The sequence below is a fragment of the Eretmochelys imbricata genome, chromosome 4, assembly GCF_965152235.1.
Source record: "Eretmochelys imbricata isolate rEreImb1 chromosome 4, rEreImb1.hap1, whole genome shotgun sequence".
NCBI classification, from domain to species: Eukaryota; Metazoa; Chordata; order Testudines; family Cheloniidae; genus Eretmochelys; species Eretmochelys imbricata.
In genome coordinates, this window is record NC_135575.1 from 21,635,307 (window position 1) to 21,651,407 (window position 16,101).

Here is a 16,101-nt window from a genome sequence, read left to right on the forward strand (position 1 = left end):
CTGAGGGCAGTAGAAACTTGGAGGAGAAGGATATATAGTATCTAAGGTAAAGAGATTTGCATAATCATTTACGGTTATTTAAAAATAACCCTGCATATATTATACAAATACCTGCAATCTGACTGGATAATAATGGCCTTCAGCCAAAGTACATGGATTTACATTTTGTATGGTTGAGAAATAACTGTACAGTCATAACGCAAAGTTGTCTCTCATAACCAGAGTTCAAGGAATTGCATAATTCACACGTAACTGCACAACTGTGGGTCATAAATTGTAGAAAAGAATAACTGAACTCTGCTTTGCTGGGACAACTCAGTTTCAGTGTAGGGTCCACACTCCTATCTCACAGCATTCTAAGCTTTCATTTTTAAAGGAAATGTTAACACAATGCATTTGATTTAAAACAATTTAGAAAGTGTACTGGTGGTTACAAGATGGAATCTGTTGATAGCAACGTCTATCATAGGACACAGGTATTAAATTTTTATAATCCTGATCCATGCCAGGTGACCTGGGAAAAGGAAATGAAGAGCAGCTTCTTACCAACATTCTTGTGTGTCATGTATGTATTCCGTGGATGACTTCTAAAACCATACTCTATTAGTACGGAGATGCAAATATAAGTTTAATAAAATTCAATTCCAATAAAATCAAATGTGGGCAACAGCATGGACATCTGCCGTTGTTTCTTTGCTCTTCCACAAACGGCAATATACAACACTTGAAGTTCCAGTATTTACAGCAGCTATAGCAACATGCACTTGATTGCCTCAAGACAGCTCTTGGAGAAATATTTTTGAGTCAAGAGAACAAGCTGTAGGGTAGCTTCACTGCTTCTAGACCATTTTAATTGGTTCTGCAAAGGGAAGCATAGGACAGAGAGTTTATTTCCAGTAGATTGCCTGGTTGTTGAACCTGCCTTATATGGAAGTGTCAGTAGCAGCCCTGATTTTTTCATGTTCGAAAAACAAGATGTGGCATCAAATATTTAGAGAATCCATGTTACCAAGGTCATATAATCTGCACACAAGTTTCTCTGATGCCTCCCCTCAAAAAGAGCTCGTAAACAACTTTGTTTGTAATTTTTCCAAAAACCATTCGCACAGGAAATATGTGCCAGCATATATAAGACACAGACCTAATAGGTCATGGGAAAGCCTTAGTGATTTCAGAAACAGAACCAGGTTCTTGAATATAAGCTTTAACAGAAATTCTTTTTGTACCTCTACCTGTCATCCATAGGTTAGAAGAAATCCAAAATGTGACACCACCAGTAGACAAATACAGTTACAAATATTAAACTAGCCCTAGCATGTATTGCTCTTAATGAGGTCATTCAAGTGAAATAGTGAACTTCTTGCTCTCTTGTATAATTGCACTGTATGGTGTGTGGGAAAGTTTGTTTACATAAAAGAATCTGGCAAGATCTGCTTTAATCTCACTTAAAACTAACCTAAAATTTAACCAGTTGTAGAGCCAATGACTACACCATCAACAATAGTCTGAAGTACAGTAGTTAGTAGCTCTGGTGCCTCTATATCATGAATACTCTTGTTCAACTCCTTTCTCTTAAACACAGGCAGTCAATCATAACTCTCCAAGGCAGGCTGTCATGGTTTGCGACAGGAGGAACTACCTGTAAAAGATATCTACTCTGTAGAGCAATGGAGCAGCTGGCAGCACCAAAGCAGTGAAGTCGACAAACAGATTATCTAATGTCTTTAAATAAGCAGGTTTGCCTGTAGTAATGTCCACTGCCAGTTCATCTATTATTAAGCATGAGTGCTTGTCTTGGAGTGCTACAGTTGACAGAGAAATGTTTGCAGACAGCATGTTGACGCCCTTCATTTGAACCGATGAGGTGGACAATGTCATCAGTTCATGCTCCAGAACAGCAGTTCTCTAACAGGAGTCCAGGGCCCCCAGGAGGAGGGGCGGGGGGGCGGGGAGGAGGTTTCAGGGGTCTGCCAAACAGGGATGGCATTAGACTCATTGGACACCAGGGCAAAAAGCCAAAGCTATGCAGTGCAGGGCCGAAACCCAAGACCCCAAGCCCCACCACTGAGATCTGAAGCTGAAGCCTAAGCAACTTGGCTTTATGGCACCCCCTGTGGCAGGGCCGTCCCTAGCTATTCTGAGGGCCTATGCAGCCCCCTCTACAGTGGAGGGAGGGGGGAGGCCTCTGCGGTGGCACAGCCCCAGGCCTCCGATGGGGGGGTGGTGGGCTTGGGGGGCAGAGGGGAACCACCCCACAGCACTCACCAGCAGCGTGGCTGGGGCCGGGTCTGCACTTCCCGCCACCGGTGAGTGCAGGCCCAGCCCTGCTGCAGAGCTCAGGGGAGTGGGGGCGGGGCTGGAGCAAAGCAGGAGCGGGGAAGAGGTGGGGCGGGGCAGAGGCCCTGAGGAAGAACCAGAGCAAGGACTGGAGCAGCACGCAGCTGCGCAGGACAACAGGAAATTTGGTGCCCCAAATTTCCTGGTGCCCTACGCAGCTGCATATTTTGCATATGGGTAAGGACGGCCCTGCCCTGTGAGGCCCCAGGCAATTACCCTGCTTCCTACCCCCTAATGCCACTCCTGGCTTTTATATGCAGAAAAACAGTCATTGTGGCACAGGTGGGCTGTTGAGTTTTTAATAGCATGTTGTGGGGGAAAGAGGGCTCAAAGAAAAAGGCTGAGAACCCCTGCTCCAGGACATACCTGAAATTTATTTGCCAAGAAGATTCTTTGCCAGAGAGGAAACAGAGTATGTTTGTCTGCTTTCAAAATACTTGCCTTTTTTGTTTGTTTTGTTTTGTTAATTACAACTGTGAGAACTTCATTCAAAGTTTCCAACAATGAAATATGAGAAGATAGCTAGTTAGCACGATTTCATCTTGCACAATTGATCTCTTGGAAATCTCACATTATAGAGTCCATACACAGCAACAGCAGCCGACACCACTGCCTTCCTCGTCCTAAGTTCAGTGGCCAGCTTGTATTCATAACAGCTCAAAAGAGAAGAAAATACAGTATCATCCAGATCCCTTGCTATTGTTTTCTTCGATACAAAATCATCTATTCCTTCTTGAAAGCCATCTTTCTTTAAGAACCATGCCTGTTTTTCCTGACTGGGGAATTAAGAGAAACTACCACCTGAGTAGTCCATAATGAGAACAGTGGTTCTTCGTATCTGCAGAAGACTGTTGAACTTTCTGGAGCTCTAATCCAAAAATGTGAAATTCCCTTTGGAAAGAAAGACAAAGGACTGTCTGCTCTGCTGACCACCACTGGAAACATTAGCCTGCCCTCGAGCTAGATGTGGATCTAGTTAGATCGTAAGGAGTCTCACCTGAACGGCAGTTCCAATTCTAGACAAGGTAACATCATGGCAAATTTTCAATGCTTTTCTTTGGCTTTAGGCTTTTGGCAAACTTACACAATCATCTGACAACTGCTCTGGGGTTGTACACTGCATAGATGAAAGCCTGACTTGTGGCATCTTGAACCCCCACTAAACTTAAATTCAACCACTTTAGCGTGTTAAGGCACTGTGCCTTGCCTATGCTAGACTTTTAAAATGTTAGTCAGCACGTTAGCTAACATCACACTTTAAATTCAAGTCTACACAAGGCCTCAATGGGTAGCTCTCTCTTTGACTCTCTGTGTGAAGTCTGTCAGCTCTTCCTCTGTGAGGGGATGGAGGAGATCCTGCCCAGGAGGTGGAATTAAGAGTACGGTCCAAAACACGGCACAGGGAAAGAATGTTTCCTGCATCAGGGAACTGTGGCTGCTCCACAGCAAGCGAGGAATGGGGACACAACACAGCCACTTTTCTCCTCAACTGTGTCTGCAGTCAGACACAGAAGAAATCACACAGCAGAGCCTATAAATGGAGAATTTATTTTTGTTTTGCTTAAACTAAATAGCAGCCACTTAGAAAGAGGTGCAGATTCTGTTCTGTGCATATGGAAATGCAAGAGGAAAAAGGCACCAACCGCAGCCCGCTCTGGTCTTTTGGGATAGAGGCAGTGTTGCTGTAGGTGCTCAAGGGAAGGAGACAGAGCTACCTAATGAGATGTGCCTGCAAGCACGTGAAGAGAGGTGGAAGCCAGCCAGCCAGCCAGCCAGCTGTTGGGACTCTAACGGGCAGAGTGGCCTAAGCTCCAGCTATCTGTTCTTTTCTTCTGATCCCCAGTGGTTCAAGAAAAATTTGAATCAAACATTCTACACACATTTCATAAAGCTGTAGCTATGTTCTTAATATGGCTCAAAATTTCCTGACTTGAATGCAAAATATTATCCTTAAAACTACATTCAAGTTTAATTTCCTAGTACTTTTTGTTGTTTTTCTAAAAAAATGAAGGGTACCTTCAGCATTTAGCACATCTTTACCTATATTACAAGCTCTGCTTGTAACAAATTTAGGAGTCACACAGGATTTTTAAATTCTGCACAAGCAAGGATCAAAGTGTGCAGAATTTTGAAATTCCTCATAAACTACTGAAGGATTTTATCATATTGTACACAGTCTCCAACACCAAATAATACATTTTCTACACTAGTATTTGTCTATGAAGAGTTTTCTATGCAGGTATTAAAACCACAGTTCAGAACATTAGCAAGAAGTTGCTCACACATGTGCAAAACAGTTCTTATTGCGTTGCTAATTTACTGTTTTCTTCTGACAAATCAGTGAAGAGACTACTTTCAGTAGAGATTAGCTACATAGAAAGTTTCTAGGTATTGTGACAGACCCAGACCAGTGGGGTACAGGAGTCTGGTAGAAGGCAAATATACTGGCCACTGGATTAATAGTTTTCTGTTCCCTGAGTGACCAGAGCAGGGGCTGCCCTAGAGCAATCAGGAACCCGCTAGAACCAATTAAGACAGGCAAGCTAATAAGGACACCTGGAGCCAATTAAGAACTTTCTAGAATCAATTATGGCAGGCAGGCTAATCAGGACACCTGGTTTAAAAAGGACCTCCCATCAGTTAGTAGGGGGGACCGTAAGGAGCTCGGACGTGCTGCTGGAGGACTGAGGAGTACAAGCATTATCAGATACCAGGAGGAAGGTCTGGTGGTGAGGATAAAGAACGTGTTGGGAGGAGGCCATGGGAGTTGTAGCTGTCATGCAGCTATTACAGGAGACACTCTAGACAGCTGCAATCCACAGGGCCCTGTGCTGGAACCCGGAGTAGAGGGTGGGCCTGGGTTCCCCCCAAACCTCCCAACTCCTGATCAGACACTGGAGGAGATGACCTAGACTGTGGGTTTCACCAGAGGGGAGGTCTTTGGGCTGTTCCCTGACCTACATGGTGGATCAGCAGAGACTGCGGGGGTTGTTCTTCTCTTTTTCCCCCATGCTGGCCAGTGATGAGGTTATCTGAGTGAACGGCAGGTTTGAGTGGCGAAACCGAGGGCTGTCATGAATCTCTGAGGCAAGCAAATCTGCCAATAAGCACAAGACCCACCAAGGTAGAGGAGGAACTTTGTCACAGTATGAAGTTCAACATATGCGAAGTTCATTTTAATAGTTTTAGCCTTTTTATAAACACTGCAGAAAGCATTTATTTCACCCTCATGTAACTCAGACACAACTATCATTTTGTGCTCCAAACAAGGAATGACCTTTTGGGCTGAGACAATGAACAAAAGATTTTTGCCCAAACAGGAATTTTTTCTAGGCTTATAAATCACTGCTGGAGGTGGGGAAGACACATAATGAAAGTAACACCATAACCTTAAATGAAGCATTTGCTACCACAAAATCTTTTGTTCGTTTTTTTAAAATAAATAATTCATGCTCTGATCACCTGGGTCCAGTTCATTTTCTTCCAATTCAGGAAAGATGGTGGGAATGTACCATAAAAAGACTAAACCATTAACAGAAGTAGTTCTTTTGTGCTAGAGTAATCCTGCAAAAGCTGCAAACTTGGGCTAATAAGGGTTTTCCCTGCTGTCTGGACTTTTCCAGGATGCCACATCATTTTCTGTGCGGTGAAAGAGTGTCACATACTGTGGCATGCTACAGAATCTGTGTGATACAAAAGGGTTTCTTCTTTTGATCGGCAAAGAATCTGTGTGTCACACATGATAACAATGGGGCTTGGCAGTTACTATTTGATATCTATAACATTCAGTAACACTAATATTGAAGGAACATTAATTTGGTTTATTTGTAACATTTAATATACATTGACTGGAGTAAGGTTACCAACTGGCAATAACGTAGTGACATTTATTTTAACATTGCTGCCATAGTGGCTCTCAGCACATCATTTACAAATGCTGTAAAAATTCAATTATCTTGCCAGGAACATTTTTATTATTATTGCACACCTCCTTTACTTTACTTACCAAGTTCCCAACAAATCTGATTTGCCTTATTTAATTTACATGAGCAAAATTAAGTGTTACTGAGTTAGATGCTTATTTAAGCTCCTCTTTGGCTTCAAATGCTAAGAAAAAATCCATCAGGTGAAAAATCCATTTAATCCCCTTTAGTATTTCAAAAATGTAAATTACACTACCTAAACATTCAGCTTTTAAAAAGAAGCCATTATGTAGGCTATCCTATTTGCACTCGGACTATGTGAATAATAAGAAAAATCCACATTAAAGGTCTAGCAATATTACAATGAATCCAAAGCAACTGAGACCTAAATACAAAATCCCAGTGGAACCTAAACTCAATGGGACCTTTACATTAATGACTTGGATGCTGGAGTAGACAGCACACTTATAAAACCTGCAGATAATACCAACCTAGGAGGGGCTGCAAACACTCTAAAATTTAAAAAATGACCATGACAAACTGGAGAATTGGTCTGAAATCAAGATGAAATTCAGTAAAGATAAATACAAAGTACAATACTTAGGAAAGAAAAATCAAATATACAAATATAAAATGGGGAGTAACTGGCTAGCCAACAGTAGTGCAAAAAAGGATCAGTGGATCACAAACTGAATATCAATCAGTGTGATGTTGAGAAAAAGGCAATGTCATTCTGGGGTATATTAACAGGATATTAACATTCTGGGGTGTATTAACTACTCAGCACTGGAGTAGACCTCAGCTGAAGTACAGCATCCAGTTTTGGGCACCCCACTTTATGAAAGTTATGAAGAAATTAGAGAGACAAGAGGTTTAGGGTACATTAGCACCAAAAAGACCCATGGCAGTGAGTCTGGTAGCCTGGGTTAACTGATTTTGGCTCACACCACAGAGCGAAAAATAGCAGTATAGATGCTTGGGCTCAGCTCCAAGACCCTCACCCCTTGACAGGTTTCAGAGCCCAGGCTCCAGCCCAAGCATCTACACTGATCTTTTTAGACCTGCAGCATGAGCCCAAGTCAGTTGACCTGGGCTCTGAGACTTGCTACCATGGGTTTTTCTTTTTGCTGTGTAGACATACCCTTAGAAAACATGAGCTATGAGGAAAGGTTGAAAGAACTGGGCATGTTTAGTGTCGAAGTGAGAAGGCTGAGGGGAAATATGAAAAGAGTCTTCAACCCTCTAAAGGGTTAATATGAAGAGGACTATTGTCAAGGTTCCTTCCCCACTCTGAACTCTAGGGCACAGATGTGGGGACCTGCATGAAAGACCCCCCCTAAGCTTATTCTTACCAGCTTAAGTTAAAAGCTGCCACCACCAAAGCATTACACAAAGAACAGTGAAAGAGCCCACTTGGAAACGTCTTTCCCCCAAAAATCCCCCCCAAGCCCTACACCCCCTTTCCTGGGGAAGGTTTGATAAAAATCCTCAACAATTTGCATAGGTGAACACAGACCCAAACCCTTGGATCTTAAGAACAATGAAAAAGCAATCAGGTTCTTAAAAGAAGAATTTTAATTCAAGAAAAAATAAAAGAATCACCTCTGTAAAATCAGGATGGTAAATACCTTACAGGGTAATAAGACTCAAAACATAGAGAATCCCTCTAGGCAAAACCTTAAGTTACAAAAAGACACAAAAACAGGAATATACATTCCATTCAGCACAACTTATTTTATCAGCCATTTAAACAAAACAGAATCTAAACACATATCTAACTAGATTGCTCATTAACGCTTTACAGGAGTTCTGACCTGCATTCCTGCTCTGGTCCCGGCAAAAGCATCACACAGACAGACAGGACCCTTTGTTTCTCCCCTCCCCCAACTCTGAAAGTATCTTGTCTCCTCATTGGTCATTTTGGTCAGGTGCCAGCGAGGTTATCTTAGCTTCTTAACCCTTTACAGGTGAAAGGTTTTTCCTCTGGCCAGGAGGCATTTAAAGGTGTTTACCCTTCCCTTTATATTTATGACAACTACGATCAATTGTTCTTTGTGTCCCCTGAGGGTATGACAAGAAGTAATGGGCTTAATTTACAGCAAGGGAGATTTAAGTTAGATATTACGAAAAAAGCGTTCTAACTGTAAGGATAAACTATGGAATAGATTACTTAGGGAGGTTCCCTGTCATTGGAAGTTTTTAAGTACAGGTTAAATAAACCCCTGTCATGGAAGGTTTAAGGAAACTTAATACTGTCTCAGCGTGAGTGGACAGACTAGATGATGTCGAGATCCCTTCCAGCCCTACATTTCTATGATTCTAAATAAAAAACAAGCTCCTTATCTAAAAGAGAAGATATATCAAAGTAATATTAAGATTCCCACAGTATGGGCATTTTCTGTCTTCTCTTTTCAAAATTAGGAGTACGACTTGGTAGGCTGAGAAAACAATACCATGTGTGCACAGGGTATTGTATTAGCATTGCTGCCTGTCAATTAAGAACTTCAGAGTCTAACCCAACAGCCCTGGATCACTGACTTTGAGCATGTAGAAGTTTAAATGCAGTGTAATATGTTAAGTGAATAACTGCAGCCTTACCTATGCATTCTTAATGCTTTTGTAGGACTAAATTAGCACCCTAACCTTACTTAAGTGTTTTGGTATGCCAATTTTAGATTTTCTGTGTTTTAAGTTGATACACTTTTCCCTTCTCTCTGACAGGCAAATAAAGTCCTTAGAGCTCCAGGCTGCATGCAAAAATCAGTCAGACAATTGCGTGTGACAATTACAAATCCAAAGCAATTCTAGCAAAAGCTTCTTTAACACACACAGCTTCCCTTCCCCGTCCCAGTCACTGACCTCTATAGCATTCCTGGATCTCCGGTATTAACTTCATGAGAACATGGTCCATTCCTCTCCCAGGATTTTCTTCAAGACCAAAGCCGTGCTCCCACTAGTTAACACAAAAATAAAATGGAAAGAGGTTAGTATTAAAATCACCCCCACTAGCACCACACTAGAGTCTTGCCATTTTGATAGCAGCATTTGCCGGGACTGCTTGAGTGGTCACAAACCAAAGAGGTCTTTTACTTGGTCTCTTCCACAAGAATTTTAATGAAGAACATGTTCACTATGACTACATGTAATGAACAGCAAGACCTCACTGAGAAAATAAAATTGACCGTGAACACCTGAGCAGCAAAAAGAGTTATCTTGCTTGTCAAGCCCAAATTTCTGTTTTAATTAATACAGTAGCAATCTGTGACTAGCAAGAATATTACACAGAGTAAATGAGGTCTGGTAGTTATAGCAGACTAATGGGAACCAGGAGATGTGGGTCCTATTTCCAACTCGGCCACCGATTCCTTGTGACATTCAAGAATGCCGCCTATCTTTTGGACTTCAATTTGCCCAACTTCAAAATGGGTATCAGGTTCCCTCCTAAGATTTTAGAGACAGGTGGAAACAAGCCAACACACATCATTGGTCACCCAAAACTAAGGTAGTTGGAAAAAATTAAAAATACAGTTCAAAAATATTTGTTTTGCTATTATTTTACACACAATTAAAGCTTAAAAGAAACAGGAAAACTTTCAGGGAACTGAATGCATGGAGGTAAAAAATTACAGCATAGTGGTTGCATTACCCTTTAAGGCTTTGAGACCACTCTGGCATTAATAAAGCTTATCTAGCTCAGAGGATGTTGTGAAGCTCAATATTTGTAAGGCACTTAGTTTTAAGTATTACTGTATGCACTCAGACAGAGTCACTTGTCTGGTTAAAGCAACAGTTCAGTATTAATGGCTGCATAAAGGTATTCTCTCCCGATATCATTCTACAGGACCATAAAGTTCTTCACTGTAGGTAAGCAGGGTGAGAGTGAGTAACAAAGTGAGCCTCTCAGGAGCCTGCTGGGATTTTTTAGTTAAGTGATGCATAATATACAAAATTTCTATATAAAGCTCCGAGCTCTCACTTCCAGTACCACCACCACTCTACACAGAACAGTTGTCTTGTAGGCATAACAATCAGGAACTCAGATAAACAGGAAAGAAGAAACATTTAAACAAGAAACCTACAAAATATACAAGATATACTGATCAATAAAAGGCTTAACCCATAGTTTTAATTCAGAGAATTTGTAGCACCATTCTTAATCTGGGCTGAAAGAGGTAGGTATGGAACCCCTACTCTAAATAAAACACTAAATTAAAAAGAACACAGACTGCTCAAGTGGACATATCCTCAGTATAACCATCACTAGTGATTTCTTGGCTGTATATGTGCTCTTCTCATCCTTGCAAATTACAGTCATGATTGTACCTCCTCTCTGTTACCTTACTCACCGCCACTACGCACTACACACATGGCCTCCATTGCCTATTGTTTGTCAGACAGGAGCTACACTCCAATGAGCCATCAGATTCAGCAAAGCAGGTCTCAACTATGACCTATGATCCTATATTAAATGCCCAAAAACTTCATTAAGGCAGAGTTAAGGTTGCCAACTAGTCCTTTGTGCCTTTCCAAAACTATTTTCAGCAACACTCAAACTTCTGAAAACCAGGAAATGAAGAGTTAGCACCCTTGCAGCACAACCTTAACTCAACCATCTTTGAGCAATATCAGCACATGGATGTTAGAGCATTCCAAATCATCATTATTAAACCAGAAATTTTGGTCTGAGGGCAAAACTTTCAAAAGTTGCTCCTGCAAAGTGAAGACAGAGAGCAAGGAACATACATAACACATATTCTTTGACGGATGCCAAGGGTAGGGCTCGAAATCATATGCATGCGTGTAGTTCAGGTTCAATGACCACAGCATGTCTCCTTGAAACACTGAGTTGATGTGACAGACTACTTGGAAACCCTTTGGTTGTTGAAGAACCCTTAAAATAACCCACAGTTTGGACTATGGGAGTGTGAATAGCAGTGTGCACCCATGTGCTGCAGTGTAACTCTCCCGCTTAGTAATTGTGGGCACAAACGAAAAGGTTCCTAAATTCGCATTAATGTAATCCTGTTTGAAGAGGGCTACCTTAACATGAACTAGGACCCCCGCCATCCTAACTGCAGGGTATTGTAGACGTCGCCCGAGCCTTGCTACACATGCACATTAACATTCTTTCTGGCTCAAGCTACTGGTGCTCCAACTTGGGGTACCCAAGTTAATACTGAATAACTTCAACATCACACACACAAACACACAAAGTGGCAGTGGGTACTGTGCACTAGCCAAAATAAATCCCAAGCAGCTAAGGGAGGATTACAGCCATAGCTTGGGCCACGATGTGTGCAAAAAAAGTTACAAAATCACCTGATTCTTCCAAAACACATGATTTATTTTAGGGGAGTACCTCAGGAACTTCTTGAGCAAGTGGTCAAAGTGCCAATGGAACCACTAATAGTACCCAGCACACACACACGCACACACACAGAGCACAGAAAATTTCAAGACAATCTGAGTCAGCATGTAGATTTTAGAGAACTAAATAGTTCTATTATAAACAATAAGAAATGTTCACCCTATAACTACAGTACACCTGCAGCTTCACTATGATTGCCCACTTCACATCCCCAATAGCTGAACGCCCACTCCCGCCACCCCATGCTCTCCTCATACACCACTGATTCCTGACATCCGTGCTCACTTTTAACTGTCTTCTCTATACTGCCAGCTCCCCATGGTGCACTGGAGAAACAGAATCATCTTAACTTTCTATGGTCACTGTAAAAGAGTGGAACTGGTAAGTCAGCAAAGGCAGAAAGAAATGTGTAGCCTGTGTCAGAGCTGTTATCAGAATATATGTTCATACGCGCACACAGTCTGAAGTTTGTGGGAACCCTGGTGTTTTATGAAAGAAACGAAAAAAAATTATTTCCTCTGTACAAGTTAATAAATATTTACTAAAAAGTCAAATACAAAATTCAACTGTCCTATGAAGACTTATTTCAACAAAATTTGGAGACAATATTCAGTTATGGTAATGTGAAACAGAGGAATTTTACTCAAGCTCTGTGTCTCAACAATCACACACATTTTCAGAGGGAAGGCTTTGCCTTCCTAAATCAAACCCAATCATTCCCAAGCAAGCACTCAAACACTTTGATCTAACTGTGATGGCTTCTCTTTCAAACAGCAGAGGACATGTCCTTAACTCAAACTTCTGTAGGAAATGAGGCCTTTTTCTTTCCTTTATCCAACGATGAGAATCATTCTTATCAAATGCCTCTCTAGTGCAGTCCTGTTTGCATGCATACACTGTGCTTCAACTCTGAACCTGGTTTTTACTCCTATAATGGTCTTCATGGAGTTTTCCCTTCACCTGTTCTATAATTTCCGATAATCACCCTTCATTCTACCAGCAATTTCACTCTCTTGTTCCCTCTTCAAACTATTTTGCTAGCTAATTTCCATTGCAACTACACTTAAAATCATACTCCAAACTCATCCTGTGATGTTAGCTCTTGCTGTTTTCTAAGAATATACAGTAGCTAGTACTTCATGAAAAAGCAAATATGACAAATGCCAAAAAAATCTAATGTTGCTTCCATTAAAGGAATTTATGCAGTGCATGGTAGTGGCACTTTCTACAGAACAAACAACTTTACAAAAATCTGAAGAGCAACTAGCAAAAGACTAAACAGCCAAACAAAAAAAAAAAGTGAGTGCATCAGATGCAGGAAGCCTGCCAAATAATCAGTGGGGTTACTGGATGACCAAAGTGCTAAAAGTCCACTCCAGTAAGACTGCAGAGAAGTTCCAGATTGAAGTGTCAACACAGGAGGTTTTGGAACAAGTTGATAAATTAAACAGATAAGTCACCAGGACCAGATAGTATTCACACAAGAGTTCTGAAGGAATTCAAATGTGAAATTGTAGAACTACTAACTCTCGTGTGTAACCTCTCTTTTAAACCAGCTTCTTCTATACTAGATGACTGGAGGATAGGGAATGACACACCAATTTTTAAAAAGGCTCCAAAGGTGATCCTGGCAACTACAGGCCAGTAAGCCTAACTTCCACACTGGAAAATGGTTAACTATAGTAAAAAACACAATTATCAGACACATATATTAACACAATTTGTTGGGAAAGAGTCAACACAGCTTTTGTAAAGGGAAATCATGCCTCACCAATCTATTCAAATTCTCTGAGGGGATCAACAAACATGTGGACCAGGGTAATCCAGTGGATACAGCTGTACCTGGACTTTCTGAAAGCCTTTAACATCCCTCCCAAAGGCTCTTCAGCAAAGTAATCAGTTACAGAATGATAAGAAAGATCCTCTCATGGATCAGTAATTGATTAAAAGACAGGAAACAAAGGGTAGGAATAACTGGTCAGTTTTCACAATACAGAGAGGTAAAACAGTGATGTCCCCTAGTGCTGTTCAGCATATTCATAAAGGATCTGGAAAAAAAAGGGGGTAAACAGGTGGCAAAATTTGCAGACAATACAAAAATCACTCAAGATAGTTAAATCCAAAGGTGACTGTGAAGAGTTACAAAGGGATCTCACTAAACTGAGTGACAAGGCAACAAAATGGCAAATGAAATTCAAAGCTGATAAATGCTAAGTAATGCACACTGGAAAACAATCCCAACTATACATACAAAATGATGGGATCGAAATTAACTGTTACCACTGAAGAAAGATCTTGGAGTCATAGTAGATACATTTCTGAAAACATCTCCTGAGTGGGCAGGAGCAGACAGAAAAGGCTAACAAGGTTAGAAACCATTAGGAAAGGGATGGATAATAAGACAGAAAATATCATAATGTCACTATATAAATTGATGGTATACTCACACCTTGAATACCCCCTGCAGTTCTGGTTGCCGCATCTCAAAAAGATATATTAGAATTGGAAAAAGTACAAAGAAGGGCAACCAAAATTATGAAGGGTATGAAACAGCTTCTATATGAGCAGAGATCAAAAAGACTAGGACTGTTCAGCTTAGAAAGGAGACAACGGAGACAGGATAAGACAGAGGTCTATAGAATCATGAACGGTATGGAGAAAATGAATAAGTAAGTGTTATTTACTGCTTCACATAACACAAGAACCAGGGATCACCTAATAAAATTAACAGGTTGCAGGTTTAAAACAAACAAAAGCAAATCCTTCTTCACACACAACAACGTCACCCTGGGAACTCGTTGCCAGGGGATGTTGTGAAGATCAAAACTACAAAGGGGTTCAAAAAAAGAACTAGATAATTTCCTGGAGGACAGGTCCATTCCTGGCTATTAGCCAAGATGCAACCCCATGCTCTGGGCGTCACTAAACCTTGGACTGCCAAAAACTGGGAGTGGATGATAGGGGATGGATCACTCAATGACTGCTTGTTCTGTTCATTCCCTCTGAAGCACCTGGCATTGGCCGCTGTCAGGAGACAGTATACTGGGCTAGATGGATCATTGGTCTGATCCAGTATGGCTGTTCTTATGTTCTTAACTTTTTATTCACAAAAATCTTCATATCTTGGGTGTGCAACCACATAAATGCAATATTTAATATAACAGCTGTTAGCACTATCTAGAAACTATCTGATAATGCCATTAAAAAGCCATTTTTTGGTCTCCACTTCAGTCATTTTGTTTTCACTAATGAACTTTTACCAATTCACTTACTCTTTGATCAGAAAACGTTAAGTGAAATCTCATTAACCTCAACAGAAAAAAAAAATTGATTGCTCGCAGAACGAAGTTTCCATTCTTCAGTAAGGCTTCCTGTTGCAATAACTTGCTCCTCTTGTGCCACAAAGATTTTTCAGCTATATCTTTTCAAAGGAAAACATCAGGTTTCTAACACAGTGAACTTATCTGTTAAAAGTCTAACTGACAATTCACTACAGTTTCCACCCTGCTTCAACTTGCTTTTTCTTCTGTAGCAGAACAGCCTTGATCTATGATAGTTCCTTGCAGAGTTCATTTATTAGTTTCCCAACAGAAGTATTTTCCCAACAGAAAAATAAAAGCACAATTTATTAAAAAAAGACAGACATTTGCAAAACTGGGTCTAATAGACTGCATTGTTATCTATATATAAAAATAAGAAATTATATTTTTTTAAAAAAAGAAAAAGTGTTAAAGCTCTGCCTTTAAACCAAAAGCAGAAAGCAAATGCAGTATTAAGCCTGAGGAGATGAGCTATACCTACCACAGTGATGGGCATAGCCTATATTGGCAATTGTTTATCCATATAAAGTACGTTATTCAGCCTCAAGACCTATTTCTGTTCTGATACAGCCTTTAAAAACTTGCTCATTCACTTTCTCCCACCAGCCAACTTTTCAAAATAGTGTGCTATCTTCTTACAGAGGACTAACTATTGAGTAATATATAATTGCTATTTGCTGCTACTGTATTTTCCCCTGCTAATTTCCACCACTTAAATTATGCTGTAACTTAAAATATATACATTGGCCTCATATTCTGTATGCTGTATGTTATTTCCCATAGGTTACTCTTCAGGAAAAAATAATTTAAAAATAAATCAGGTTAAATCTCTGATTTACCTCTTGGGCTTAAGCACTTTATTTAAAAAGCCTCAAAACACCAAAAATATTGCTTACATCCCTCACGACAGAGAAATACTCAATAAATGGTACAACAACTCCGAAGTAGCATGTTACAAGTGGAATTTGTCTGTGTTTCTTAGAAAAATGAACAACAGTACTATATGGTATTGGTGTGTCACCCTGGCTATTTAAATACAGTATTTGGGACTAGTGAAATGAGAAACAAAATTAAAGCAAGCAAGGATAAGAGAAAATGCTAAGCAGACCTACTACTTATCTTCATTTCTCACTCTTCTAATATGAATTAGCTT

General features: G+C 40.5%; 1 protein-coding gene across 3 annotated transcripts in view; it reads right to left on the reverse strand.

Annotated features, from left to right (window-relative positions):
- Positions 1 to 9,214, reverse strand: part of WDFY3 (WD repeat and FYVE domain containing 3) — a 229,319-nt gene extending 220,105 nt beyond the window's left edge. For all 3 annotated transcript variants that reach the window (XM_077814992.1, XM_077814993.1, XM_077814991.1), the window contains exon 1: positions 9,120 to 9,214. The gene's annotated coding sequence lies outside the window, so the exon portion shown is untranslated. The remainder of the gene's footprint in view (positions 1 to 9,119) is intronic.
- Between the last annotated feature and the right edge of the window lie 6,887 nt (positions 9,215 to 16,101).